The sequence below is a fragment of the Rhinolophus hipposideros genome, assembly GCF_964194185.1.
Source record: "Rhinolophus hipposideros genome assembly, chromosome: 3".
Classification (NCBI taxonomy): domain Eukaryota; kingdom Metazoa; phylum Chordata; class Mammalia; order Chiroptera; family Rhinolophidae; genus Rhinolophus; species Rhinolophus hipposideros.
In genome coordinates this window covers 93,853,680-93,880,445 of record NC_138049.1, presented here as the reverse complement: position 1 = coordinate 93,880,445, position 26,766 = coordinate 93,853,680, and the positions used below count along the sequence as shown (strand labels likewise).

Here is a 26,766-nt window from a genome sequence, read left to right as displayed (position 1 = left end):
AGCACACTCACCTCAACACACTGTGTCACCAAGCAATGCAACAGTGAAGTGACGACTTCCTAAGCAGCTGTGCTAGAGGTCTGTTTGTCCCTCCGGACCCACTCAATCCCCTTTCCACTCAGCCTGGACCCTGAGAGACTAAGAAGGGGGATAGTATCTAGGGGCTACCTGCCCTCTGGCTGCAGAGGCCCAGGTTGACCACTAAGGCACCAGAGGAAAAGAGGATGTCTGAAGGAGCATGAAGCTGGGGTATTTGTTGCCTTGGCTCCATCCCTATGGGGTTACTCTGGGTTGCCTGCATCCTTCTACGGAAGACCATACTCCTTTGATTCTGGGTTTAGGTAAAGGTTCAGGCCTGGGGGAAGAAAAAGGTCCTTCTATTGCTCTGCCAAACAAATTTCTCTACCATCTCCTGATGGTGCCTCTAAATGCTGCTTGTACCTTTGTAAATAATCTCTTTATTAAATTCCCTTCCAAGTGCCCAGTTTGAGATGCCAGTAGTCTCCATTGAGCTCCTGACTCACACACCATCACTGTCTTCCCTGTGTCACTAGGATCTTTGGTGTAACATGAATGCAGGGCTGTCAGCTTCCTTACAAGGACAAGGCCACCTCAAGGGTCGCAGCCAAGAACACTGGCTGGGAGTCAGGAAAACCAGGTTCCAGGTTCACCTTGGCCCATGATTAGCTGCGTGACCTCAGGTAAGCAACAATCCTTCTGGGCATTACTTTGAATGAAATGTAATGTCTAAGAATAGAGGGCCATGGTAGGCTTGAGCTGGGCTTAGGGGCCATGGTCCCTGGAGCTCTAGTGTTCTGGGTAAGTGCCTCAGGGCCACGTTAGGGTGGGGGAGGCTGAGCCAGGGCAGCCCCTCTTTTATCTGTTTTTATATAGTGCGGTTCTATATATGATTTAGTTGGACCAAAAAAGGATTCCTTGCCACCAGGAAGTACTTGAAAAACTACAGAGACTGGCGGAACTGTGAAGTCCTTTGTGATTTTTAGGGCTGAGATTTCCTCTCTGCTCATTCATTGGCTAGAGAACCTGGGAGGGATGCAATCTCCACTACAATCCACAAGCATGGCTGCCAGTAGCTCAAGCACTCGTGGCATCACTTAATTGCTTAGATTACCAAACGGCAGTACCTGTGACCTTGCCTGACATGAGCCTTGTGCAGGGACAGACAACCGGAGCTATATTGCTTGTGCACAGTTCTAGGACAGCATTAACCTGAGTCATTTTCCGTGAACTGCTCATATAGATCAGGGGCAGTTGTGTCTCGCTTGAAAGTCAGTGTGGCTCTTGCGTTGCCAGTGAAACTGGACACCTGATACTCTTCCATTGGCAGCCAGTGGAAGATGCTGAGAATAGCAGCATGACTGGTACTGTGGACTTGACCCAAGCATTTGACCCCATTAACTTAGCTGGTATGGGGGAGCTCTGCAAAACCTTTGTGTCCTAGAGACATTTATTAACATCACTTCTCACTCCACAAAACCTTTCTTGGTCACTTCTCAGCCAAAACTAATTGTTCCTCCTTCCAAACTCAACAATCAGCACTATCTTTGGCTGCCCATTGACGTTAGATGCCTGTTGGTGGGCACGTCCAAGCTTTATCTTGTCTGCTAAACTGAAGTCTCCACTGGAGAAGGAAACATGTTTTGCACACCTCTATATTTTCTGCAGTGCCTTTTACACAGATTAATCAACGAAAATGTTCATTGATTTATTGGCTGATAAATTAATGACCTGAGAGGATCCTTTTTTTGTAATCACAAGATCTTAAAGAGGTGTCTTAGTTTGCTGGAGCAGCCATACAAAATATCACAGGCTAAGTGGCTGAAACAACAGAAATTTATTTCTCACAGTTCTGGAGGCTGGGGAGTCCAAGATCAAGGTGCTAGCTGATTTGGTTCCTGATGAGAACTCTCCTCCTGACTTACAGACAACCTCCTTCTCACTGGGTCCTCACATGGAAGAGAAAGAAAGAGAGGGGTCTCTCTCTTTCTCCTTTTATAAGGCCACCAATGCTAATAAATTTGGTCCCGACCCTTATAACCATATTTAACCTTAATTACCTCCTAACAGCCCTATCTCCAAATACAGTTATATTGGGGGTAACGACTTCAAAATATGAATTGCAGGGGGACACAATTCAGTCCATAGCATTCCACACACACCCAAACTCCTACCCTTCTTACATGCAAAATCTGTTTATTCTACACCAACAGCTCTGAAAGTCTTAACTCATTCCAGCATCAACTCTAACGTCCAAAGTCTCATCTAAATATCACATAAATCGTGTGAGACTCCAGGTGCTATTCATCCGGAAGCAAAATTCATCTCCAGCTGTGAATCTGTGAAACCAGACAAGTTATGTGTTTCCAAAATACAATGGTGGGGCAACCATAGGATATACATTCCGATTCCAAAAGTCCAAAAGGGAGAAACACGAAATAAGAAAGGGTGACAGTTCCCAAGCAAGTTCAAAACCTATCAAGGCAAATTCCATTAGATGTTAAGGCTCAAGAATGATTCTATTTAATTCAATCTTTTGCCCTCCAACCGCACTAAGGCTGCAGTCCCACCCCCATGGCTCTGCGTGGGTCCTGCCCCAAGGCTCTGGGAAGCCCTGCTTCCAAAGCCCTGCAGGGTGACCCAACCCCTACAGCTCCGGTTGAAGGCCATTTGGCCTATTGAAATGGAGGCAATGGCCTGACTCTCTGAGAGGGAAGCTCTGATGATCTTGAAGTCACCTTCGGGGTCCTTCTTCTTTTCTTGGTGAATAGTACATGTGAGGTCTATGCTTTGGCTCTGCACAATCTATGAAGTCCACCAACTTTCCTTCATTTTGTCTCTTTTTTTCTATTCTCCTTAGTCCCAGATGGCAGTATTTCTGCTGATATTATCCCATCTCTATTGCAGCTGCTGCTGAGATGGCTGATTACGTCCATGAGTTGCACCCATGATCTCTTTATCAAATGGTTGAGACACACCCTTAGGGTTCTTCTCAGAGAAAATGTTCTCATTTTTTGCAATATGGGGAGACTGAGAACTTTCCAAATCTCAAATCTGGTTTATTTTTGCCTTAACGATTCCTTCTTTCATTTGCCTCTCTCCTCTCACGTTTTACTATAAGCAGTAAAGGGGGATCCAAGCTCTACCTTCAATGCTTGGTCTGGAAATCTTCTCTGATTAATATCCAATTTCATCATTCACGAGTTATTCCACAAAACATTAGCACACAATACAGCCAAGTTATTTGACACTTTAGAATAAAAACCATCTTTTCTCCAATTTCCAATAAGCTGTTCCTCATTTCCTTCTGAGACGAACCAGAATTGTGTTTAACATCCACGTTTCTAGCATGTACCTCAAAACTCATCCAGCCTCTACCCGTAACCCATTACTCATGACTCTCCCAAAGCCACTTCCACATTTGTAAGTATTCGTTACATCAACACTACATTCTTGGTACCAAAATCTGTAGTAGTCAGGGTTTTCCAGAGAAACAGAACCGACAGAATATTTTGGTTCTCTGGTGAACCCTTATAATAAATTTATTATAAGGAATTGGCACATGTGATTGTGGCAGCTGAGAATTTTCATGATCTGTAGTCGGCAAGCTGGAGACCCAGGAGAGCCAATGGTGTAGTTCCAGTTGGGGTCCAGAGGCCTAAGACCTACCGTGTTTCCCCAAAAGTAAGACCTAGCCAGACCATCAGCTGTAATGAGTCTTTTGGAGCAAAAATTAATATAAGACCAGTCTTATTTTAATATAAGACCAGGTCATAGTATACTATACTATACTATACTATACTATAATATAATATAATATAATACCAGGTCTTATATTAATTTTTTTAATTAATTAGATTTATTGGGGTGATAATTGTTAATGAAATCACATAATTTCAGGTGTACAATTCTGTATTACATCATCTATAAATCCCATTGTGTGTTCACCACCCAGAGTCAGTTCTCCTTCCATCACCATATATTTGATCCCCCTTACCCTCATCACCCACCCCCCACCCCCTTCCCCTCTGGTAACCACTAAATTACTGTCTGTGTCTATGAGTTTTTGTTTCTCATTTGTTTGTCTTGTTCTTTTGTTGTTTTTGGTTTATATACCACATATCAGTGAAATCATAGGGTTCTCTGCTTTTTCTGTCTGACTTATTTCACTTAGCATTATACTCTCAAGATCCATCCATGTTGTCACAAATTTTTTCTCCAAAAGATGCATAAGGCTAGGTCTCATTTTCGGGGAAACACGGTAGGAGAGACAATAGTGTAAGTTCCAGTCTGAAAGCCAGCAGGCTCAAGATCCAAGAAGAGCCAATGTTTCAGTCCAAGTCCAAAGGCAGGAAAAGACCAACGTTCCGGCGCAAGGCAGTAAGGCAGGAGGAGTTAGATCCCTCTTTGTATTATTCAGGTCTTCATTAATGGGCTGAGGCCCACCCACTTAGGGAGGGTACTCTGCTTTACTCACTCGACCCATTTAGATGTAAATCTCATCCAGAAACACCCACACAGACACACCCAGCGTAATGTTTGACCAAATGCCTGGGCATTCCATAGCCCAGGCACGTTGACACAAAATGCTAACCCATCACAAGAGGCCTCAGAAGTCATCTGGTGCATCCCGTTCTCCAAAGCACGAAGCCCTGTGGTCATTTGTCATCAATAAACCCAAGAAGGTTCATACCTCTCTTATGTATTATCTTTGTTCTTAGCAGGGTTCTAAGTTACCTACAAAAGGTAAGTACAAATTAAAAGCAGAAAGAACACAGGCTCAAGGGATAGCACCTTGAGAGCCCAGGCTGCTACTGAGCCCTCACACACTGGTGCTTACTCAACTGGTAGTGGTGCCCATGGTGGAGCAGAGCCTTTCCAGGGTAAGACAAATTCGGTCCCCACCCAGAATGACCTCTGCCAGGCTCAGTGCAGGTGCGGTCACTGGCAGAGGGCAATGACTGAGGAGAAAGCTAAAGGCCGGTCGGTCTTTAGGGCCCTGGTGGTGAGTACAGGGGGTCAGTAGGAGACCGAGGCTCTCTTCTTCCCCGGTAGTGGTGTGACTCTCCTGCCCACACAGGTAGAACTGGTCTGCCTTCTGGAGGTGCTAACGTGTGAGGCTTGGTCTGCCCTTCAAGGCTGCACTTGACATCCACTTGAATCTTGTCAAAATGTTGAAAGGAGGAGGGAACGCAGCATGATTGGCTCTAACTCTGGATATTCTCCCTGTCCCCACTGATGCTTTCCAGGTGTCATTTCACATAAACTGTGTCCCATTTCCTTATTGTCATTATTGAGACCTCAGAGATCCCCTTCCAGCTTGTGCTACAAGTAGTCCCATAAATACCCTAATTCCTGATACTACCTCTGGAAAGAAAGAATCGTGTTGACTGATGTAAGTCAGGGCTGCTTTGAAATTGGGGGGAAAGCACTAAAAAAAAAATCCCCAGTTTATGATATAGATCAATGGATGTAGTTTTCTAGATTAACCACTTCTCTGTGCCTGATACGACTGTCTGAGCAGTCTCTCGAGTGCTGCCTTCACAACATTGTGTTCATGATATCAATAAACATGTGAAGCAGGTAGTACAGTTCAACCTGAATGAGGACCTGGGAGGAGCCCATCTTGCTCTCTATAAGGATTCTCTGCCCTGGCTGTTTTGTAAATGAGGGATATTAAAAAATTAGCTTGAGCAAGCTAAGCATCCCATTAAAGAAAACCAAAATTGTGCAAGGGGCAGAGTACAGGGCAAGTCACGTCACCCTCCAGGATGGGAGACAATCATCCTGGGCTAGTGGTTTGAGGAGTTTCACCAACAGGAAGCTGGTGGCCGAACTCTGGGATCAACCCTGGGTGTTTCTGTGAGTCCCTGATGGGATTCATCTCACATCCCTAATCTCTCTTCAGTGACATGTCCACCCATATGCTCAGGGAGAACGTGGCAGTAAGCTCTCCCTGGACTTCTTTATGCCACACTGGGCAGGACTCAGAGCCTCTCACTGAAACGTTCCCTCCTCTCCAAAGTAAAGACACATAAATAGAGCTGTCGTGACAGCTCAATTAAATAATTGTGCAAATATTGTTTATAGGCTGCAGTCTGTTTTACCAACAGAAGGCATTATTAAGATCAAGCAAAACCAGGTAGATGCTGGGCACACCTCTGAAAACCTCACCCTCTGTTTCACTGTAGACAGCACCAGTGTCTTGCTATTATTTTTTAAAGTGGTTTCCATTCATGTTTAAGTTACTAGTTTCCATTTCAGCAACAGGTCAGCAAGTTAAAGAGGCAGCTAAAAATATATCTGCCTAAAGCAAACGAAAGGCAACTTCCATCTTGTCTTTTTTGTTTGTTTTTAGAAAACCATTTGAGTGTCCTTTGGAACAAAGTGTGATAGAAAGATCATGAGTCTATTATCTGACTCCCAACAAATATAAGAAACGTAATGTCACATACCCTCCCTGAGCCTGCAGGTGATTTCCCTCGTAGCAAAAATTTGGATAACATTCCCACTGGAGGATGGTCATCAGGGAATAGATGCAAAAATCCTTGTTACATGTTAAGAGTATCCTTCCCCCCTCGGAAAATATATTGATGCCAAGTCCAAGGTCATAGATGTTCTCTTAATCTAAGCCTGGGCAGAAATATAAATAAAATCAGTGAGCATCCAAAAAGGTCAAAGTAAAACTTTAGTTTCCAATACAATGGTGTCCTCTGAGTATTTACGACTGTCAGCTCCCTCAAGTGGCACATAGATTTTTGGTTGTTTTGTTCAATGTCAGACAAACCTGAATTCAAGACCAGGTTCTGTCCCTGTCAGCTGTGTGACCTTGGGAAAAGAACTCGATTGCTAAGCCTCAGTTTCTTTTCCTGTGAAATGGGCCCGTGTCAATTCCTTCCTCAGGCTGGATGATCTGAGAAGATGGTGTATACGAGGTGCTTAATTAATATTAATATGCATAGAGGAAAGTTAGCCAAACCTACCTATGACAGAGAGATCTAAAGGTGACCCCCATGACTCTTGTCTTCTGGCATTTATGCTCTTGTATAATCCCCTTCCTTGAGTGTGGATGGGATCTATGACTTGTTTCTAGCCAACAGAATATAGTAAAGGTGAAGGCATTTTGTGGATGTAATAAAGGCCCCAAATCAGTTGATTTTAAGTTCATCCAAAAGAGACTCTCCTGAGTGAGGCTGACTTAAAGAGGAGAAAGCTCCTAAAAGAGAGACTCTTCTATTGGCCTTGAGGAAGCAAGCTGCTTCCTGCTAGGGTGTGAATTGCCTAAGTAGAGGGCCTTCATCCTACACCTACCAACAACCATGAGAGCTTGGAAAAGGACTCTGAGCTCCAGGTGAGATGCTGAGAAGAGGACCCCGCTAAGCCACTGTCAGACTCCCAATCCATAGAAACTCAGAAGTAATAAATGCATTGGTTTCAAACCACTAAATCTGTGATAAATTGTTACACAGCAATAGAAAACGAATACAACACTGCTTCTGGAAATCATTTCCTAGAGACAGACTTGGCTTGAAGGAAGACAGGATTCACCTTTATCCCATCTACAGAATTGTTGGATGAGGGAAAGAAAAGGAAGCTTCCCCAGACACACCTGGTCCCTTTTCTAAGGGCTGTGTCTGGTGTAGCAGCTGGGAAGACATCTTGTATAGCACTCTGGACCCTCACGTGGCCTCTGCCACCATGGTCACGCCAAGGTCTCCATGAGGTGGAACAATGGCCATCCAGCTCTGGTTTGCTGATCCACACTGTAAAGTTGAGCTAATCTCTTATTCTTAGCTGTATGGGAGGAGTCTTAGTTTCCATATCTGCAAAATGGGAACAATTATACGAGTTTTACTCAGCTCAGAAGGATGTTACAAGGATAACATAAAGTAATCACTATGGAATTTTTTTTTGAAGTTAAAATAAAAAAGAATGGCAGTCATTATTCTACTGAAGAGGTAGAGGGACAATCTCTAGCCCCTTAAAGGAAGGGCTTCTAATGTAATCTGGAAACTGCAATGACTCTCACACAGGGGAGAATCAGCTTCAATAACTCTTAGGTCTCAGTAGCTGGAAGCTACTGAGGTTATTAAAAAAATGAGTCTTTAATTTCATGTTGTTGATTTTATAGGTTCCACCAACTCCCAAAAAACGGTTTTGAGGGCACTCAAAATCAAAGCAAGCTATGATCATAACAAAATAATTACCAATAATAGTAACTTGAAGCCTAAAGTTAATAAAACTGCCTCTCAATGCCTATATGACAAACTCCAAACTCCTCTACCTTATGTTCAAGAACTGTCATGATTGGTCACAGAGTGGCTATCCGGGCAGTGCCAGATTTGAAGTATTGAAATGTCTGCACTGTTTGGTCAGTAGCTGTTTTAAAGCGCCTCACCACCATCCTGGCTGGCCCCCTCAGCACCTTTCAGATTTCCCCAGCATTAATTGAGCATTAGATGAGTAATGGCAGGTGTGGCGTGGGGTCCCCAGGCCTTGTCCCAGCACTACAACTGGTGTCAAAAGTTAGACATTTGATTATTATCTACAAAACCAACTTTTCTAAGTGTAATTATTACCCCTTCCCTGAGCATAGCCAAAATGGGGGTCTCACACTGGACACCCCCGTCCCTACCCCATGCCTTATATTTTCATGTTCTGTCAATTTTTCACTGCTACCTCTGCCTGAAATGTCCTTTCCGCCCTCCACACTGTCTGCATGACCATATTCCTACCAGCTCTGAGATACTGAATGTTGGTGACTTCACCTCTCTAAGCCTCAGTTTCCCCATCTGTAAAGTGGGGATTCTAAGAGGACCTACTTCATAAGGTAAGGATTAAATTACAGTGTAGGCAATGCCTGCACACAGTTCTAGGTACAAAGAGATAAAGTGTGGCCCATTCTTATGACCAGTCCTGCTCTTTTCAAGGCTTTCCTCCAATACCCGGCATCTATGAAGCCTTCCTCCACCCAACGTCACCCCGCAGCTTGAAGTGGCTGCTCCCACCTCTGAAACCCTGCTGTTCACTCCACTGGCTTCTTTGTGCTCCCCCTCGTCTCTGTCTCGGGGTGTTAGGCATGTGTGGAAGTGGAGTCTCCCCCTCCAGTCTGATCAAGGGCACACGCCCTGTTTCATTTTTGTCATTTCTGAGCCCAGCCTGGCAACAACCTGGGGCATAAGATGAAATACTGAGACAAGTGCTTGTTGAAGGGCCAGAAACTTTGAAAGACATGCCATAAAGTTTGTAGACAATAGCGCAGCACAGAGCCACATACAGAGCCAAATCGTAAGAATAGTTGACCTCTACTGTGCACGTATGACATGCCAGGCACTCTTTTAAGCACTTCACATACATTAATTCATGTAGTCTCCCCAGCACCTCTGTGACAGAGGTACTGCCATTGTGGATTGTCCATCTGCCTGCCTCGCAGACACTAGCTCACTGTTGGCAGGGACTGTGTCCTTCATCTTTAACCCTGTGCCCGCCCCACAGGAGCTGCTCACCAACCATGGAGGGCTCACAGGCGCGCTCAGTTGTACCGTTCTGCTTCCCTCACTCCACCTCACATCTGACTTCAGATGCTTCACTCACACTGAACGATGGTAGCCACTTAAGTTTCTAATGGGTAGCTGCACCATTTGGAAAAACGTGTAGTTTTTCTTTGTGTGCCTGAAATCACACCTCTTTGCAATCCAGACGTCAAGCTAGTGTTGCAAATCCGTATTCTATTAACTGAGACAGAGAGTATATGAACCAATGGGATGCAGGAGAGTGTGTGTCAATCAAAAATGAAGTTCTTTAAAATAACCCAATCCTGAGATGGTTGCTAAGAAGGTAAAGGGGAGTGGAGAGGGTGAAGAGCATTGCAAGCAAAAATCAAATTAAAACACCAGTTTAAAAAGGCCCGTCCAGAGGCCAGAAGCTGCAAGTCTAAGTCTGGCATTAAGGCAACAATAAATACAGATTTCCACTCCCACCCCCGAGTTCCTGGGAGGAGCCTAAGGGTTTGTATTTTTTGAAGCTCCCTGGAAGATGCCAATGTGCAGTCATTTGTGGATCTAATAGATTAAACTAGCAATGCCCAGTTCTGGCTTGAAAAAGCTATCCCTTCATCCCCATATACTGCGAAGATGGCTTTAGCCTCTAAGGCAGGGGTGTCCAAACTTTTTTCAACGTTTTTCACCAGGGCCATATGGGGTAAAATGCACAAACAGCCGGGCCACTCACTCGAGGTGAAGTACGTATTGCCTCACCTGGTTTATTTAAGTAAACTAAATATATTTTTGGAATTTGCTGCGGGCCAATTAACAATGGATTGCGGGCCACATTTGGCCCGCGGGCCGCAGTTTGGACACCCCTGCTTTAAGGTCACTCCTTCAGGGAACGGATAGATTCGGAACACTTATAAGCTATGTGACCTTGGAGAAGCCACCTAATCGTCGGTGCCTTAGTTTCCTCATCTATACAATGGGGATACTAACAGTAGTATTTAACATACAGATGTGCTGTGGGGATTAAATGATGAACACATGTAAAGTAGTGAGAAAGCACATAGTAAGCCCATGATACATGTTAGTTATTATTACTATCATTCTTTTCTCTTGAGGAAGAATCTCGGGAATAATTGTAACTTGATTTCACTCAGTGAAAGACTTCACTTTGGTGGCACCAAAGGAGAAGAGGATGGAGGAGCGAGAACTTAGTATGATCTGCTTTACCCCCACGTCCCCCATGCTGGCCCAGAGAGTCAGATGGTTCCGGTTCATAACAAGTCCTACATATGATCCTGGATCTATGTTTTTTTCAGTCTCTATGAAAATCACCTCCAAGAATTTACAGAAGCTACAGAGCAAATATTTGGTGATAAATATCCTAACAGAACATTCTAAGCACCCAAGCTAGGTATTATAATTAATATCGTAGGATATCTAAGACTTCAAAGAAGATTCTCTTGCACAATTTTTTTCTAAGGAAATATTGATAAGGGCTCTTTTGCAAACCACAGAACCCAATCTAGCTATTTTAAGTAGAAAAGGAATTGGTCTAGAAAGTCATTTCCTGGCTTCTGCCTTGAAGAAAGTGGGCATGTTTAAAGAAGTATGTTTAAATGGTGCAGGACAGCAACAAAATAGGACAAATGTCCACTATACTTGTCAATACTGAAATCAACTGAAAATACTCTCCAAAATATAAACTTATGAATAATGAGCCACACACCCTTTATTATTACTTGTTGACATAGGAAAGAGCCAATTTCCTGCCAGATCATGGTATCTGAGACTACTAAAAAAGAAAACCTTGACTATAAGCCAACTAGGTGCACACACACACACACACACACACACTGAAACAGACTAATGTGAAAGTTAACCAAAATAAATAAACAATAGCCAGGGACCATAAGTGGATTCCATGAATTTACGCAATTTGAATTGAGGCCAGGAGCAGTAGACCCAGGAAGATAGTTCCATCTATTTCATAGTTGAAAAATTCCCCAGAGTGTCCTGGTCAGCGGCACATGGGGGTCAAGGGCATAAATCCACGGGTCCAGGGCAAATGTTTCCCATGAGGAATGTTTGCCTTATAAGACAACATTCTCCTGTCTCAGGAAATCTACCTTCTGGAGCAGTTGTTTGAGGCCTCACCAACTGGCTCGCCTGTTTGAATTCTCGCCCTGTCTCACTTGGTGTGCAAAATCGGTCAGGAAATGAGGTCATTGTTGTGTTTTCATCCAGTGACGCTCCTGGGCAAACCCTGTTGCACCTCTCCACTGCCAAGTGGCGATGTCCCAGCACACTGATGTCAGGGCACTGCCCGGAGAAGCAGCATGTGTCAGCAGCATGCAGCTTGGTGGGAGCCAGGCCAAGCAGTAAATGTCAGGGGATCATTTGACAGAGCAACACCCCAAGGGCAGGGGAAGTGAGAAAGAGTGAGGGGGTGGAAGCTGGGAATGAGTTCTTTCCACGGGCGGCTCTCCCATGGAGGACTTGAGTCTACCACCCTGGACATCTTTTCATGGGTCTGGCAACAAAGTCTAGAGCCTGTGACTCTTTCATCACATGCAGAATAGAAATATTAATAAAATTTCTAGGAACAGTCTCCAAAACATTCAGAATGCTTTATCTTACAGCTTCACTCTGGGAAGACCAGATCTCCATGCCTAGTGGAATGGACAGGGACAGGTGAGCATGGCCACCTCCACTGAGGGCAGCCGGTCCAACCTCATCACCACTTACAGTGAAGGCCAAGTCCGCAGCTCTGGGCACCACGCCACAGTCGGTTCAATTCCCTGTCATTTGGGCACCTGGGTCAGGGGTCAGCCTGCTGCCTGGTCTTGTAAATAAAGTTTAATTAGAACACAGGCATACTCATCATTGACATATAGTCCATGGCTGCTTTCCTGCTACAGTGGCAGCACTGGGTAGCTGAGCCAGAGACTGTATGGACTGCAAAGCTGAAAACATTTACTATGTAACACTTTACCGAAAAGCTCGCTGACCCGGCCTATGAGCTCCAAGACCCTTTCCAAGCAGAGGGTAAACTGCCTGAGTCTTTTTGGAATCTTCCCCAGGGCCTCACACAGGGCTCACTACACAGTAGAATCAAAGAATCAACGACTTCAGATATTTCATCCAATCTCCTTATTTTAAAGATGAAGAAACCCAAATGACTAGTCCAAAATAATACAGTGAAAGGAAGTAGAAGCAAAAAGCAAGTTTCCTGAGTTCCATTGTATTGCTCTGTCACGCAACAAATAATTGGTGAATGTGGAATAAATGTAAAGATATGCGTGGATTTACACAGCAATTTGATCAGCTGGCTACGGGCATTTCAGTCTTTGATCTCAAATCTCAGGAGAAAAGTGTGTGTGTGTGTGTGTGTGTGTGTGTGTGTACCGGTGTGCAAAAAAATGTATACAAGTGGACACTTTGGTCAATGTTGCTCAAGCAGTAGTTCTCACCATAACCAGAAGTGTCTGGACGCTGATGGGAACCACTTTGAGCACCTCTTATCATTGCAGAAGTCAAATGTGACTTGTATTCACCTTTTGTTATCAGCATATATTGAGCATTATAATTTTAATACAGTTTTTCTTTCTTAAAATGTGTATACATTTTTTGGCACCCTCTGTATATATAATAAATAATATGTATGTAGAATATATATGTGTGTATACACATACGTACATATATATATATATATATATATATATATATGAATAATAAAATGATGGGACACATGCTGTCTTGTAGGAAACAGCCACGAGGAAAAGATCCAACTGATCTGTGACTTTAAGGTCCCCATTGTCAGTTGGTTACCATCCTATTTGCTTGAACCCCACTGAAGCAACTCAGCACCAAGCCTCGGTGAGCAGAGCCATGGCACAGGTGATCTTTATCTCCATCCCTGGCCTCTTTTCTCAGCCTCTAGTAGACCTTCCTTCCCTCACGTTAAACCCTTTATCAACTAGGTGCACCTGTTAACCACTCCTTCTCCCTCCTCGATTATACATTGGGAGGTACTCCTTCACTCCAAAGTGTTAAACAGCCAGGCGTTCCCACCGAGGGCTATTTATCTCCCACTCTGGAATGATATGTGCGTCACCCGTGATAGTGTAATTCTTGGCACACGGGTAGAAAAATGTTTTCTGAAGAGTGTTAGGCCTAGATAAGCTTCAAATAGCTTTTCAAAGGTGACCTAAAGTGGGAGAGGGGCCAGAAAGGATCGTCCACGGTTTTACTTTAGTGGTGCCCCTGTTCTCCTGGTCTCGAGAAGCTCCTGGGGTCCCTTTATCACCTGCTCCTTCCAGAATCTGCCCTGACAAGTCCTCTGTTGTGGGGAGAGGCGGGTAGCTTCCTCCTGCTTCTCTCCGTCAGCTTAGCTGGGACTCTTCCTTCATGTCCCCCCCCTGGGAATTGAACCCCAAGTTCTTCCCTTCCTGTGCTGCAGAAAACTCTGCTCGGTCTCTTCCCAGTACCAGGTGCCATTGCTTCAAGCTCCCAGAGCCTCACATTTGCCTTTGGGTCACAGTCGTGTGTGGGTTCAGTGGCTGCCCTGCTCCAGGCTGCGATTCTGCCAGGGCCCGACCCTGTCTGTCCCGCGCATCTCACTTCCCACCAGACCCAGCTGTTAATTGAGGCACCTGGTAGACCTCAATAAATAGCTGCCACATGGAAATGTGTACTTCGAGCAACTTTGACTTTAATGTTGTTATTTTTGATTATCAACATACTTAAAAGATGGGGTTTGGAAGTCAGCCAGAAATGGATTTGAATCACAATTCAATCACTTTCCACAAGACCCCCGAGGAAAGACTTATCTTTTCCAAGCCCCGTATTTCTCATCTATAAAAGTCACAATATACCTACCCAACGGCACTGGGGCTTTAGGGATAATGAATTAACTAGAGTAGCTAGCACAATGTCTAGAACATAGTAGCTGCTCCAAAAAATGTATTTATTAGACTGCCTCCCGTGGTCTTGTTACCTTAGACCATGTCATGTGTCTCAGAATGAATCAGAAAGGGCCTGATATCAGCGGGGCTGGGCCTCCAAAGAATAAACCTCAGCCAAGTTCCATCTCCTCTGATTTCAGGCTGCTGTGTGGCATTATAACAGCCTAACCTCTCTGGATCTCAGTGCCCTGTAGCAGGCTCCTTGGAAGCTGCTGGAATGCCACGAGGATTCAATGGAATCCAGTGAACTCCATGAAAAAAAATTGTTGTTAATTTCCTGTCAGTTTATTATTGTTCGTCTTTATAGTGCCCTGGCAAGTTGTCTATATATATATTTTTTAAGTTGTGGGACTCTCCATATATCTGTAAATGAGTCTAGTTCTTAGTAGTGACAAGGATTAACTGGACTAAACATGAGGTTTCTTTTGCGTCAAGGTCTTCCTCCTTGCAAAGAGGAGTTTCACAGCTTACCCTAGAACCCTGAGGCACTTGGCCCATGGTCAGCTCTCGGGTAAAAAGTCTGCCTTTGGTAGCCACCCCCACACCACACAACAGGCTCTGCTTTATCTCCCTGCCTTGACAGACATGTGGTGCAGCACCCCAGTACCCAATGGTACTCCTGGTCTCTCTCTAGCCCTCCCCCTGTTCTTCTTCTTCCCACCTCCTGATAAAGCAACCCTGGGTCATGTGGCAGCTGAGGCCCCCGTGTCCATGTGTATAGCCCATTCAAGACAACACATATTGTAAAAAGGACTTCTGGGGAATATGACTCCAAACAAAGGAGTCAAACAAAGGGTGGGCATTGATGTCACTGTGGCAGAGAAGTGGGAAGGAGACTTGAGAACAGGTGGGTCTTTAGGTGGCTCTAAATCCCCTATCTGGAAATTGCCCGGTTGCCTACGCATGGAGATCAACCTTGATCTTGGGCTATTCACTATGACCTATGGAGAATTAAGGAAAGACAAAACCTTGGGCATTCTGCTCTCACTAGCCATTTAAAAAATTTAAAAAAGATGCCTCTTGCTTTAGCACAAGCATTTCTCTTCACACAGCTGGGAGGGTCTGGGTGAAAGGAAGCAGCAGAGAGCACAGATTCTGATGCCCCTGGGTGGGGTCTGAATTTACTGAATTCCATGTTCTACATGTCCTCACTCTGCGGCCTTAGTCAGGGGACTCGGTCTCTCTGAGCTTCGGTTTCCTCATCTGTAACTTGGGAGTATTATAATAACAGGACCTACCCATAGAACTCAAGGAGTTCACATAAGCAAGGTTCAGAACAGCATACAGCCACGGCTATCATTATTCAGTTTCCAAACTCGTCTCTGACTTCAGAAAAGGCAGAGACTCGTGTGACCAAAAAGGACTGGGGAACAAGGAGTGATTCTTTTACTTTGTAAGTCAAGTCAGTTCTCATCTGTCTCTCTTACCCTTGTATTCCTTGCCATCTCCCCAATCTCTTTCCCAACATTGTCCACTTCAAGCACCTTATAATCTGGGGATGGGGATGAGCATCTGTGCCAAAAAAAAAGAAAGAAAGAGAGAGAGAGAGAGGGAGAGAGGGAGGGAGGGAGGGGGAAAGGGAGGGGGAGAGAGAGAGAGAGAAAGAGAGAAAGAGAGAGAGAGAGAGAGAGAGAGAGAGAGAGAGAGAGAGAGAGAGAGAGAGAGAAAGAAAGAAAGAAAGAAAGAAAGAAAGAAAGAAAGAAAGAAAGAAAGAAAGAAAGAAAGAAAGAAAGAAAGAAAGAAAGAAAGAAAGAAAGAAAGAAAGAAAGAAAGAAAGAAAGGGAGAAAGGAAGAGAGAAAGGAAGGAAGAAAGAAAGAAACCCCATAGCTGTTTTTATAATTCCACAGGGCATGGAACAGATTCTAAAGTCAAAGGCCAATATTTAAGAAGACTAGAATACCACGTTCATTGGAGTGACCTGGGAGCAGCTGGAAGGTCCGCTGTCCCTTAAATTTTTCTCCCACATTTTCATGTCGTAATGCTTTAAATTTCCACCATTAGACTCACTCCTATGGGCCCTTGTTGGGTTATGGGCAGTATTCAATATCAGACTGTGCATCAGAAACACTGGGGCACTAGTTAATGACAGATGTCTGAGACCCCCGCCCCTGAAGGCTGATTCATAAGTTTGTGTGGGAATTTGGAAAGTGTCCCAAGTGGTTCATATCATGCACAGCAGGGAACCCCGGTTCTGGTAGAGGCTACTGAAGCCTGGAGTTAGGATCTCCAGGTTTCTCCCTCAGCTTGTGCAGATCGACACAGTACAAGCTCCCGCCAGTCACCCTGTCTGTGATGAGGACCAAATCTCTTCCTTCCGCAAAGGGACTGCGTGACAGTAAAATCAAGAAGAGGCTCAAAAATGCTTCAGAAAGCATATGGACCCATGAGGAGGCATTTTAAGAGAGTATGGGAAATATGGTGGGGAGAGGGAATGCCGGCCTAATTGGAGTGTCTTCAATGTCAGGTTGAAGCAGTTGCACTTGATCTGGCAGGCGAGGGAATGGATGTGTAAAGGGATTATTCTAGGAAGATTAAGCTAATGGCATCGTATATGGAGGGCAGGGTGAGAGATACTATAGGCAGGATGCTGTCGTACGGGGGGGGGGGTGAGTAGATGAAGTGTTAGGAAACAAGGAAATAAATCATTTCTATGGCAGAGACAGGTTTGCTGTTTGCCAAACCTCCTTCCCCCTTTTTTTCTGGGAACATGGCTAGATGACACTTGAGTTCTGAACTATAGAAAGTGGGGGGAAGGGATCCCCCCACTTCCGGGCAGGGATCGTGGAAACCTACCATGGGGTCCTCCACTTTGGGTCTTCCACCTGTGCTAGGAACGCAGAGTCCAGCAGAGAAGTTGGCACCCTTGGGTGTGGCCGGATACAGAGTGGAAGGAGCCTGAGTAGGGAAGACTATTCATCCAGCCTGGTATTGAGCTATTACATGAACAAATTCATGGGCTGTTATTTCAGCAGTGGGGCGTATACTGACCAACACAATGACTTACATTTGAACAGTGAAACTTCTAATTTACAAAAGGGGTCTGTGTTTCTTATCTTATTTGACACTTACAATAATCCTGCCAGCCAGATCATATCTCTGTTATACTCATGAAGTACCCAAATGAGGAGAGGTCACACACATCACTTTCCCCATGTGGCTCCCCTGTCCTGGAGTCCCGTGAGCAAGCCCTGCCCGGAACCCTTTATCCCCAAAGGAAAACACTGCAGCATTTGTGATAAAGAACCACAGACACAGGGGTCTTTACCTTTCTAAGGCCAATTGTAAAGAAACTGTGGATCCTAGATTTTTATGACGTGATTATAAAACACGACAGCACCCAAATGAGGACATGGATAAAAAGCACGTGAGGCCGCCCCTCTCCCCAGCTGCTGGGTTTACTGGGTCTCTGCTCACTGACAGCATCAGGAAGCAGAGGTGAACACTGAGGGGAGAGGAGCCTTGGGCTGAACCAAGAAACCTACACTTGTTGCCATGACAACCTCCCAAGTTGGATTTTTAAGAGAGAGTAACCGGAACATGGTTTTCACTTTCTCTTCACACTAGGCAATAGGTCCCCAGTCAGATTCCATTTACTACACAAGCTCCCCTCTTTCACATTTTGTGTTTTTTTCATCCAGTCTGATATTTGTTCCTTTCCCCTTTACTATAAAATGATGTTAAACAGAAGTGGAAAATAACATCTTAAGATTCAGAGGTTGATGTAGGATGTAAAGTTACCAGCACCAAACTTCTACGGCCTGTGGGTAGTGACCCGAAACACACTTGGAAGACCTCCCATTTCAGCACACCTCTCCTTGGAGGCAACAGCACCAGGCACACCATGTTAGATAACTAAGCACGTCCCTCTCTTTTAAAATATAAGTGCCCCACAAGCAGGTGGTAGCACATGCAACCTTCCACATTAGAAATAAAAGTCCCAAATCGCTCAGCCTGCCATCAGAGTTGCGTCATGATCCAACCCTAACTCACGTTTCCGTCCACCTTCCCGACATCCCTTTACACTCCCTTTGCCACGGCCAAACAGAACGCTTAGTTCTTCCGTAACCCATCCTGCCATTTCGTCCTTCTACATGAGCCATTGGCCACGAAGTTCCCTTCATCTATGACGTTACATTTATTTCCTACCTCTCTTTGATCCGTTCATCACCTTGGCTAATTGTTTGTGCCTCATTCTTCCCTCTCGAATGGGCGTTTTCTTAAGCTCAGCCCTTATTTCTTTATTCCTTCTCCATGTTCCCTTCTCCAGGGGACTTATGGCTTCAACTTACTCTGCTCTAAGTAGAAGTTCAAATCCACATTCCTAGCCCTGATCTTGCTTTTCATTCTTAGTTCTGATTTTCCGGCACGCTAACAGACATCTGCATTTATTAATCTGGCCTAACTACCCCTCAAACAAAACCATGTTATCCTCATTAATGATAACTCCCTTCTTCGCAGCTCTATTTCTATCACAGTCACATAGTGTTTCAGAGTTAAAAGGAAACTGAAAGCTCAAGCTCAATTAGTTTATCTGCACTCAGTCCATTTACAACATTTTTGACAATAATGGTCAAGCCCATCAGTGGTATCACCATTCCAAATCTGGAAACCAGTCTCTCCAGAGGTGAATTTACCAGGTAATATAATATATTTGCATATGTTCCTTCCACAGCCAGGGCTCAATTTTTCATTCACATCACTCTTTCAAAGCATAGTCTTCCTGTCAGCCCTGGTTTGGGCTCATTATAGCCTGGAGACAGGAAGACTGGAGAATCCTCCTTTACATGGTGACAATGGATAGTTATAAGAGCAATCGCAAGAACAGCAGCATGTCACATTTTATCTCACTTCTCTTCCTTCAATCCGTATAGCATGTATTTCAAAATGTTAGAGTGTGAACGTTTCTGATAAGAGGGAGTCAGACTAGATGACTTCTTCTAAGGGGTTTCTCCAAATCAGAAATTCTGATTTGATGATTGTTGATCCCATTTTACAGGAAAGAAAACTTGGTTTTAAAGAAAGGCACACAACCAATGTGTGGCAGAGCCAGACCTGGAATCCAGGTCTTCTTACTTTGAATTCATTAGTTTTCCCACCACATCACGCAGTGCAACTCAGGAGCCTTTCTAAACAGGGACCAAATCAAACTCCTACCCTGTGTAGAAACTTCTGATTACTCTTTCTTACTTACATGGGATCAAATACCACTTATCTGCCGTGAAAACCCTTCCCACTGTTTCTTTTTTCTTTTTTTTTTTCCTATCTTATTTCCAACTGCACCCCTCCATCTACCAATCTCTTCGGCCAGTCTTACATACCATTGGGTCCTGAGCACCCTACCTGCATACTATGACTCGATCTGAAACGGTTACCCACTCCTACCCACTCTGTGCACCCTCATCATTTTTCAAAGCACAACTCGGGCCCCACCTCCTCTCAGACTGGGCTTGGAGACCTCATTCAAGCCACACGGGTCCCACTATCTACACCCTTCGTTTCACGTCCTACCACTCATATGGCACTGATGTGTCCTGGCATTTTTACCCCTCAGCTGCAAGTTCATGAACTGCTGGGACCCCATCTTCTTTGAGATCTCCTCCCCGCATTCAGTTTTCGCAGAGCCTGGCTCAGAGTAAGTGGCTCCATACACATGTTTGTTAATTGGTTGATTGACTGATTATTTTCAATCCCTTAACTCCCTAAGTGTTTTATCTTACTAATAGTTCCTTCATGCTTAGCTTTTAAAATGACTCGTTACTCCAATATCATAAAAGAAAAATTATAAAGGAAGAAAAGCAAGTTATAAAAGAAAGGTCAAAAGCATTCCTTCCCTCCCTTTTCTGGTTTCTTTCTGGTCAATCTGGGGTGATTCATGCTAACAAGCATATTTGCCTCCTCCATCTTATGAAGTGCAGGCTTCCAGTGGGAACTAGACTCCTTCTTGCCCTTTGGGTGCCCCTCTGGCTAGTTCAGCCCTTTTTACCCATGGTCTCGGCCCGTGGTTCTGTCTGTGATGAATCCCAGAATCACCCAGGGGAAGGTTGTTAAGGATACAGATGCCTGGGCCTCACGCTGACCTCCTGAGTGATCTCTGGGGACAGGACCTGGGCAAGTCCATGTGAAGAAGCTTGGCAGTGACTTTTTCATACCCCAAAGACAGAGCACCATTGGCCTAGCCATTGTTCACCATGAGTGCTCCAATAAATATAATCCGAAGCCTTTTCCCATGCCAGTGGAGCTAGAGGGTGTTTCTAAAGGTTAACAACTCCATTCCTTTTTCCCAGAAAAGATTCATTTAAGTTCTCATAGCAGACTATCTGTCTTATTTATCTTCAAAGAATTTCACATTTCAGAAGATACTCCTTGAATAAATATATGAGCTTCCAAAGTAGATACTCACTCAGGGCGCTGGCAGAGAAATATCCCAGTAGTTGGAACTGACCCCTTAGAACACTAGGGTGGACAGATCTCAGATGCCCCTGGGTGGGGAGAACCCTTTCACTGACTCACATCTTCACGAAGCCCATGCTTAACTGCTTTGCTACTTCACTATTTCTAGTCCTCCACCCTTGATGACAAAGACAAATGAGGCTATCTCCCGGGTAATAGTTTTAAAAGATAGCTGATATTGAGAATCTGTTATATTGAGAATCTGTTATTTTTGTTAATTGAGAGTCAATTAACAAAAATAACAGATATAAACATAGATAGATAACATATATAAACATGTGTGCATATTTTCTACGAAAGCCACTATGGCTATGCAGCGCTGGAAGGCTACTGAGGAGGGAGTGGGAAAATCTGCACAGAGAATCCCGTGGTCCTTTTGGAAATAAACGTCCAAGACTTCTTTGTCATCTTAGGGTCAAAGTTATAGGCACCTTTCAGGTGAGTCTGGAGAGGCCCTGCCCAGAGCCCAGGGAAGGAAGCCCCTGAAATAACATCCCCATGCAGCTTAAATGGGAGTGGCAAGGGCAGCACCCCAGTGCTGCATCCTGGCCCAGCCACCGAGCTTTGTGGGGGCTCCCTTGGGTGAACTTCCCTTGAGTTTGAAGAACTCAACAATGGGTCAGAAATCTGCACTTGCTCTGTGGTCAGGCCAACCACATTCCTTCAAAGGATGGCTTCTGAGGTCTCCAGCTTTCTGATCAGCAGCCCCATCAGAGGCAACAGAGCCAATGAAGGTTTCACTGTGCTCCAGTTCCCAGGGGTCTGTGTCCTGGCTCGAGCAATGGGGCAAGGGCAGACAGGACTGCGGCTCTGACTTCTTGGACACATCATGGGAGGGAAGCTCAAGGGCTTGGCTTCTCGCCATTTGAACCATACTGGGCCTGCAGAGGCTTTACTTATACCCCAGGTTCATACACAGCTCTTTCAATGCTCACACCAATCTCATGAAATATATGCTGCCCTTACCAGCATTACACTGGTAAGAAAACTGTGGCCCAGAGAGGCCAAGCAGCTTGTCCTAGAACACACAGCAGGTAACCCACAGCCTGACACCTAAAGCTGCACTCTTCTACTGCCCCTCCTATAACCACTAACATGGGACCAGCACCTGGGTACTCAAAGGAAACCAAGAATGAAAAGCTTTTGACCTGACTGTTTAAATGGATGAACTCTTGGCCCTGGATGGAGAGAGTCAACAAACACTCAGAAAAACAACACAAATCGGCAGGGAAACAGGAGCTGACAGCACGGACAGTGGATTTTAATATTTGCAGTTCCCCGTCCTCCTCCTACCACCTGCCAAACAGCACCTGAGAGGTGCGTTAGTTGACCTTTGACACTACCACTCCAGTGGATTTGTTACCAGGAAAATACACACTCACTAACATCACGGGGAGAATGAATTCTGTATTGGATTATTGACCACAGACCAAAACCTGGAGCTGGTGGGAAAGAAAAACAGTTGCTTAACGTGATGAAGCAAATGTCAACACCTAAGGAGCCCCTGCTGAGGCAAGCTGCCCCAGGTGACCAGGCGACCCGTGGGCAGCAGGGGTCTGAGAGGGAATGCCACAAGATTTGATCTTGTCTTTTCTGGAAGTCAGATGACCACACCATGGGTCACCATAACTTGCCTTGACCCTGGACCACTGTCAGAGCATTTCAGATCGCTCAGTAAATGAAACAACTAGTCATTTCCATCAGACAATCAGCAGGACTCTGTTCTATTTCTCCCATGCTGAACTGATGATTATTTGACTAGATCCCATGCACTGATTATTCTGGAGTCCTGTGGATAGTGCTTTATAGTCTGTCAGCATCCGTCAACTGAGCACTTTCTGGTTGCAAGCTCTCTATCAAAAAACAATCCTGATCCTGATGTCCCGAAACAGTCAGACGTTCTGGACATTAATCCACCCTAGCCAGGCCACCTACCGCTATTTCGGCTGTGGCAGAAGCTGCCTGCCAACCACACCCGCCTCTCATTATGACTCCGTGGCTCTCCACTAAGAGCCACATGCTGGAGTCTCCTGGAGTGGGGGTAAAAATACTGTGTCTGGGTCCCACCCACAGAAACTTTGGTGTAATTGGTCTGGGGAACAGCCTGGCATCAGGAGTTTTAAAGTCTCTCCAAACGATTTGAATATGTAACCAAGGTTGAGAACCACTGGTTTCTGTTGAAGCCCACGCCTGTGGCCCAAAAGACATTTGTAGCAAATCGGTCCACCATCATCACTTCCCTTTGGTGGCTTTCTACATCTGGGGTCTAGGGATGGGACTGGGGGTGAAGGAGTCAATAAAGATGGGAGGGATGTCTTGTTTTAACTACTCAGCACATCCTGTGTTTGTATTTCCGAATCACTTTCTGTTTTGTTTTCACTTCCTCTCTGTGTTTTCTTTCAATAAACCGTACTTACTGCCAACTCTCAATTCTCTAACCGGTTGTCCTCCCTTTATGATCAAAATGTAAGCTGTATATGATCTCATTTATTCTCAAACTAGCCCTGCGAGTGAGGAAAGAGCCAAGCTTTTGTTCCCCAAGGCCAATCAGAAACATGTAGCTCAAGAAAGATTCTATCTGCCATGAAATTCATATCATTATTTCGCTTCAATGTGTTTATAGCAATTTTCCATTTACAAAGCCCTTTCACCAATTCTCTCCCATGGAATTCTCAAAGCAAGTCTGTGATGACAGTATTTTCATAATCATGGTGGCCACACATCCTGATTGGCCCTGAACAATTCCAGAGCACACCTATTGTCCCAGCCTAATTATTGGTAACACCTCCTTACACTCTCAGAAACGCCTTGGTTTAGATAACAGATTATATGGTCACCTTATTTTATAACCACCCTCTTGTTTTAGGAGGGGGTCTATTGAGACTCAGAAATTAAGCAATTTGTTCAGAGTCACTCAGCTAACTAGAGGCAGAGACAACACTTGACCTCAGGTCCCATGTCTCCAAACCTCTATCCCATTCACGGATATTACGGAACATGATAATCAGAGCTGATCTACTCAAACCTTTCTTCTTATAGACGAAGAACTGAAAATGTTGGCGGGATAACCTCTTAAAAGTCACCCTTAGAACGTTCCCTTGGAGTGCAGAGCAAGGATGACGGGGCTCCTTGACAGCATTCCATGACCACATTAGAATGGATTAGTAAGTTATCAATAATTGTCATCTTGAATGGCGCTTGACAGCCCAACTTGGCAAAAGAAGGTGCAAGGCCTGACATACAGGTGTTTGAAAAGAAATTTAGAGTCTAAACTGCTAGATTTGAGGAACAGGATCTGAATGTTATTTACCATCTACTTCTGGGCATTTCATGTACCTTCTCTGAGCACATGAGTTATTCAACCATAAAATGGGAGTAATCATCATTCTTATTTTCCTGAGTTGTTCCGAAGAGAGCAAATGGCAGCTCACTGAGTGCTCTGACAGCAGCCAAGTCTTACGAGCTCTCTGTGAGTCACATTTACTTTTTTCATTTTTCATATGCGTGAACCAAGGCTCACGAACAAGAATGCTGGAGATCCGAGATAAAATATTTGAATGTATTTCATAAGTCTTAAAATGCTGATTATTATTATTATTATTATTATTATTATTATTATCAGCAGCAGCAACAAATGATTATCAATTGATATGGGACAGAATCATATGTCCTTGAAACTCCTTGGGTGACAGAGGTTTTGTATGACACCCAGTGGACAGGAGGGGTCAAAGGGTCACTTCATAGGAGTGTTGAAGACGACCAGTATCACAACTCTTACTGAGTAGGGCCAGCCGGCCTGGAAGCATCCTAGAAAGTAGGTTGGTGGGTGCCCTGCCCTGCAGAAAATATCTCAGGTACCTACACCTTCAACAAGAAGGCTTTTCTTCCTGTGAGAATCATAGACCTAAGAGAAATGTCAAATTTGGAAATGCTCCATTCTATAAATCAGGACATTGCTTCCCTAAGCTGCAACCATTCAAAGCCGGCCAGTGTCTTATTTCACAATTATTTTCAGCCTTTACTTGTCCCTGTAAATGATAACTACTAACCAGAAACTGGAAAAGGGTGGGGGAAAAAAAATCACAAGAGCTTTCCTATCTGATGTTTTGTTCCCTGCATCAATCTGGTTTTTGAGTTAACCACGAAGGCCTGCCTGGCTCTCAGGGATTGCTTTTCTTTAGGGGGAAAAAAAAAAAAAAAGAATGACAACACAAGCATTTTAGAATTCTTTGGGGGCACTGGGAGCTGTGCAGTGAGCTTTTTATATAAATGCAGAAAACCTCTAAAGCTGCCAACATGAAATTCCAATGGTACAGGTAGAATTGGTCTCCACTGCCTGGTAGTGGGGCAAAGGGCTCCTTTGGCTCTAAAGAGTCAATTTGTGTTTCAAATATCTTTCAGGAACTTGACACTGTGAAACTACCTGCTCCCAGGGAATCTGAGAAAGTCCTAGAATAGCTTTCTTCAAGGAGAGCAGCAAGACTCAGGGCTTTGTTCAAGCACTCCTTATTCAGTCCCTTGACCGCAGGCCTGGGTGCTGAGGCCAGGGCACCGCTGCCCGCTGTCCCGCCCACATTGCCCAGCCTCGAGGGGACAGGACCCTTTCCATTACCTGGGTCTCCCAGAGGCCCTGGAAATCCTGCCCAGAGGGGTCTCAGAAACCAAATGAGGGCGTCAGAAGCCACATTGGAAGGGAGAGAAACAGTCTGAGGAAAGCAAGTGTCGCTAAATGACAGGTGTCATTTCTGCAGATAATTTCTTACAATAAACACAAAGAATGTAAAACCCAGTGGAAGAAATTTAACAAACCTTTGCGGTAGTAGGCTGGGCCAACTGGGACAGATCACTTCCCCTGTTCCAGGGAATGTATGTGCCTTTTAAATGCCGTCAAGAGGCTCCTGGACAGGCACCACTCTTCCCTTTACAGTGATCTGCATATTTCTAGGGAAACTTTACATTCTAAGCTTTTTTCCCCCTTTGTGAAGGGTCTGGGCGCCCAGGCAGCCTGCCGGCTCCCCCTCTCCGAGTCCTGGCGTTGCTTTCTGCACAGTCCCGGAGGCAGCCCTCCTGCCGCCTCAGGTTTCCCAGCTTCTGCGGTGTCGGCACCGAGGACTGATCAAATGTTTCTTTCTTATTACGCTAGCGGACCGAGAAACGCTGCCTCCGCCTCCATCCTTCCTCCTACAGGTTGCAAACGAAATGAGCGGCTTTGACGTTATTAGATTCTTTCTGCCCAGGGTGCAAGCCGACTTAATTTAATTTTTGCACTGTGCCCCTTCATCTCGGTCAGCCCAGGCCGACTGGGACATTTACCCAATTGCCACACCCTCAGCCTTTCATGATTACTACTCTGCAGAATCAGGATTCCGAGAATAATAACAAAGTTGCCGAATGGCGTGTTTGTTTTCTGCTTTGCAGGTCAGAAAACAAGAAAACATTTTGTTTTCTTCAGCTTTTCTTTCCGTAGCTCTGAGTAAAAGAGAGCGGGGGTGGGAGGGGGGGGCGTTTAAGAAGTGTTATTTTCGCTTCCTTTTATCCATTCCCACCCCCCTCAATTTTAGAAGAAAGGTGCACGGGTCCGAGCAGGTGCTGGCCGGCTCCCTACACCTGAGGTGCCCTGTAGGACAAGCCAGCGGAGCTGCGGGCAGAGCTCCGGACCCGCAGCGGTGACCGCCTGTCCCGCGGAGCCTTGCACAACCTGCCGGCCGACTCTCCCAGAAGAAAGCCGCCTGCCAGATTGCACCTGACTCCGTTCTGCCCGGGAGCCCCGAAGCCGGGCTCCGGCTTGCGGAAAGGCCCCCCGAGGGCCCGCGAGGGCCGGGCTGCACCCCCTGGGGAC

At 45.1% G+C, this 26,766-nt stretch overlaps 1 protein-coding gene across 2 annotated transcripts in view; it reads right to left on the bottom strand.

Annotated features, from left to right (window-relative positions):
* The window catches only part of CLIC5 (chloride intracellular channel 5), a 158,917-nt gene that overhangs the window by 76,861 nt on the left and 55,290 nt on the right, over window positions 1-26,766 (bottom strand). The window lies entirely within an intron of this gene.